The sequence below is a fragment of the Aquarana catesbeiana genome, linkage group LG11 (assembly GCF_042186555.1).
Source record: "Aquarana catesbeiana isolate 2022-GZ linkage group LG11, ASM4218655v1, whole genome shotgun sequence".
NCBI lineage: Eukaryota > Metazoa > Chordata > Amphibia > Anura > Ranidae > Aquarana > Aquarana catesbeiana.
Genome location: NC_133334.1, coordinates 246,653,853 through 246,658,507, shown reverse-complemented (window position 1 = coordinate 246,658,507; position 4,655 = coordinate 246,653,853).

The following is a 4,655-nucleotide window of genomic DNA, read 5'->3' as shown; positions in this document are numbered from 1 at the left end:
TTACAGTATTAATACAATAAGTCACAATATATCAGTACAATAAAGCAATTTACAGTACATGCACAAGGTCACCGCAAATAATTCACTTGCAAGGAAAAAAAAGTTTTACAAAAACATTCAGATCAGAGAGGAAAACTTGGCAAAAGAAAAGGCAAAAGAACATACAGTGCCTTGAAAAAGTATTCACACCCCTTGAAATTTCCAAATTTTGTCATGTTACAACCAAAAAGGTAAATGTATTTTATTGGGATTTTATGTGATAGACCAACACAAAGTGGCACATAATTGTGAAGTGGAAAGAAAATTGATAAATGGTTTTCAAATATTTTTACAAATAAATATGTGAAAAGTGTGGTGTGCATTTGTATTCAGCCCCTTTACTCTGATACCCCTAACTAAAATCTAGTGGAACCAATTGTCTTCAGAAGTCAACTAATTAGTAAATAGAAACCACCTGTGTATAAAATAATCTCAGTATAAATACAGCTCTTCTGTGAAGCCCTCAGAGGTTTGTTAGAGAAGCTTTGTGAACAAACAGCATCATGAAGGCCATGGAACAAACCAGACAGGTCAGGGATAAAGTTGTGGAGAAGTTTAAAGCAGGGTTGAGTTATAAAAAACATCCCAAGCTTTGAACATCTCACGGAGCACTGTTCAATACATCATCCAAAAATGGAAAGAGTATGGCACAACTGCAAACCTACCAAGACATGGCCATCCACCTAAACTGACAGGCCAGGCAAGGAGAACATTAATCAGAAAAGCCACCAAGAGGTCCATGGTAACTCTGGAGGAGCTGCAGAGATCCACAGCTCAGGTTGGGCAATCTGTCCACAAGACAACTATTAGTTGTGTACTCCACAAATCTGGCCTTTAAGGAAGAGTGGCAAAAAACCATTGTTGAAAGAAAGCCATAAAAAGTCCCATTTGAAGTTTGCAAAAAGCCAAGTTGGGGACACAGCAAACATGTGGAAGAAGGTGCTCTGGCCAGATGAGATCAAAATTGAACTTTTTGGCCTAAAAGCAAAACGCTATGTGTGGCAGAAAAGGAACACTGCACACACCTTCCCCACCATGAAACATGGTGGTGGCAGCATGATGTTGAGGGGGCACTTTTCTTCAGCAGGGATAGGGAAGCTGGTCAGAGTTGGTGGGAAGGTGGATGGAGCCAAATACAGGGCAATCTTAGAAGAAATCCTGTTAGAGTCTGCAATAGACTTGAGACTGGGGCGGAGGTTCACCTTCCAACAAATGCGTGCCACACTTTTCACATATTTATTTGTAAAAAAATTTTAAAAACATTTATCATTTTCCTTCCACTTCACAATTATGTGCCACTTTGTGTTGGTCTATCACATAAAATCCCAATACAATACATTTACGTTTTTGGCTGTGACATGACATAAAGTGGAAAATTTCTAGGGGTATGAATACTTTTTCAAGGCACTGTAGCTCTCCAGTAAACTGCTTCTTTTCCATAATTTTTTACCCTTCAAATATAAGTTTATTCTACAATATACACTGCGTATTTTTATCTTGCAAGTTTCACCGTAAAAAAAAAAAAAGCTTAGTTGTGTTTCAGTTCATCATGTTGAAAATGTTGATATTAACATACATCTGGGGAGTTCTATTTGCTCCCTCTTCTGTGTTAATCTGAATTTATTGCAGTGTTCTTTAACTAGAAATGGAAGATGCAAAAACAAAATGTATATATGCTAATTCTGTATTAGCATCCAGAAAATAAATTCATAAGATGTAAATATTTTCACCCACTAAGTCAAGAGATAAAATTCAAGTATACATGGAAACATATTTTCAATATTCTTTAGCATAAAAATATTTTACAAAAGAATGCAATATTATGAAATCCATGATGTAACAAAGTAAGTAAGTGTATAGGAATGTCAATTGACTATGCATAAGTTTACTGAACATGTGGATTAATGGAAGGGAACCTAAAGAAATAGTTGTATTAAAAATATATATTTTGCATAGAATTACCATTTTGTAACTCAAGAGGAACATTAGATCTAATGCAATATTTCTGCAGCCATCATAAATAAGTAGCCCACTTTTTAAGAAAAGAAAAAAATTAACATCTATGATATTTTATTTTAGTAATTAGAAAAAGAAGCTCCTTCGATAGAGATAATCCTAAATAAGGTTTCTAATTATAACCTTCAAGTTCAACTTCATTAGCAGATTTGTACAAATGTATTTATTTTTTTACTTCATTGCGTCTAAAAAGAACAAACACATACAGTAGATGTAATAAATAATAGTTATAGTTATGTTTAAAATGTTGTTTTATGCATTGACATACACTATGGGGGAGATTTACGAAAACTGAAGCACTCCGAATCTGATGCAGCTGTGCATGGTAGCCAATCAGATTCTAACTTCAGCTTGCTCAATTAAGCTTTGGCCATAAAACCTGGAAGCTGATTGGTTTCTATGCAGAGCTGCACCAGATTCTGCACTCTACAGCTTTAGTAAATAACCCCCAATATTACCAAAAGTATTGGGACGCTTGCCTTTACACACACATGAACTTTAATGGCATTCCAGTTTTATGCCCCGTACACACGGTCGGATTTTCCGATGGAAAATGTCCGATCGGAGCGTGTTGTCGGAAATTCCGACCGTGTGTGGGCTCCATCGGACATTTTCCATCGGATTTTCCGACACACAAAGTTGGAGAGCAGGAGATAAAATTTTCCGACAACAAAATCCGTTGTCGGAAATTCCGATCGTGTGTACACAAATCCGACGGACAAAGTGCCTGGCATGCTCAGAATAAATAAAGAGATGAAAGCTATTGGCCACTGCCCCGTTTATAGTCCCGACGTACGTGTTTTACGTCACCGCGTTTAGAACGATCGGATTTTCTGACAACTTTGTGTGACCGTGTGTATGCAAGACAAGTTTGAGCCAACATCCGTCGGAAAAAATCCTAGGATTTTGTTGTCGGAATGTCCGAACAAAGTCCGACCGTGTGTACGGGGCATTAGTCCGTAGGGTTCACTATTAAGTTGGCCCACCCTTTGCAGCTATAACAGCTTTAACTCTTCTGGAAAGGCTGTTCACAAGGTTTAGGAGTGTGTCTATGGGAACGTTTTCTCCATCCAAAACTCGCTCATCCATGTCTTTATGGACCTTTCTTTGTGCACTGGTGCGCAGTCATGTTGGAATAGGAAGGGGCCATCCGCAAACTGTTCCAAAAAAGTTGGCAGCATGAAATTGTCCAAAATGTCTTGGTATGCTGCCCCTTTAAGAGTTCCCTTCACTGAAACTAAGGGGCTAAGCCCAACCCCTGAAAACAACCCCACACCATAATCCCCTCCACCAAATGACTTGGACCAGTGCCCAAAGCAAGGTCCATAAAGACATGGATGAGCAAGTTTGGGGTGGAGGAACTTGACTGGCCTGGACAGAATCCTGACCTCAACCCGATAGAACACCCTTGGGATGAATTAGGATGCAGACTGTGAGCTAGGCCTTCTTGTCCAACATCAGTGGCTGACTTCACAAATGTGCTTCTGGAAGAATGGTCAAACATTTCCATAGACACACTCCTAAACATTGTGGACAACCTTCCCAGAAGAGTTGAAGCTGTTATAGCTGCAAAGGGTGGGCCAACGCAATATTGAACCCTACGGACTAAGACTGGGATGCCATTAAAGTTCATGTGCCTGTAAAGACAGGTGTCCCAAAACTTTTGACAATATTGTGTATCTCGGTAGATCCAGTCTTTCCAGACAGTATGGTCACCTGCTGACTTGGTACCATCCAAAGGTAGCTTAACTCTTCAATAAGACACAAAAGTTGAATCCAATGTAATTTTACTTAAAGTGGTTGTAAAGCCTTAGGCCCCTTTCACGTGGCAAGCCTGCTCGGATCCACCAGTCCGTTTTTCACGAGGATCTGAGCGAGCCATCCATTGTCACTTATGGGGAGATGGATGTCAGCAGAGATTTGTCCGCAGACACCCGTCTGCCCCCTGATCTGCTAAAATCAGACGTATGGCGATACGTTCGCCATCCATCTTGGTGGATCGGATGAGATCTGATGGAAACGGACATGCTGTTTATTTTTGTCTGATCTCTCCATACGAATCAGCGAGGCTCTGACAGGCCCCTCCCCACTCAATGAGCAGAGATGGATCCGTCATCTGCTAGCTCAGCGGAGATCAACGGAGCGATCTCCTGCTGAACTGGCGGACTCCACTAAACGGATCCGCCTCGTGTGAATGAGGCCTTAAGGTTTTTCAACCTTATGTATTGTATGCATTAACCACTTCAGCCCTGGAAGATTTGGCTGCTCAATGACCAGACCATTTTTTGCGATACGGCACTGCATAGATTAAACTGACAATTGCGCGGTCGTGTGACGCTGTACCCAAACAAAATTGATGTCCTTTTTTTCCCACAAATAAAGCTTTCTTTTGATGGTATTTGATCACCTCTGCGGTTTTTATTGTTTGCGCTATAAACAAAAGAAGAGCGACAATTTTGAAAAAAACAAAGGCAAATCCACTTTGCACTATAAGTGCACTTGGAAGTGCAGTCGCTTTAAATCTGAGGGGTAGATCTGAAATGAGGGCAAGCTCTGCTGATTTTATCAGCTAATCATACAAAAGCAAAAATGCTGTTTTT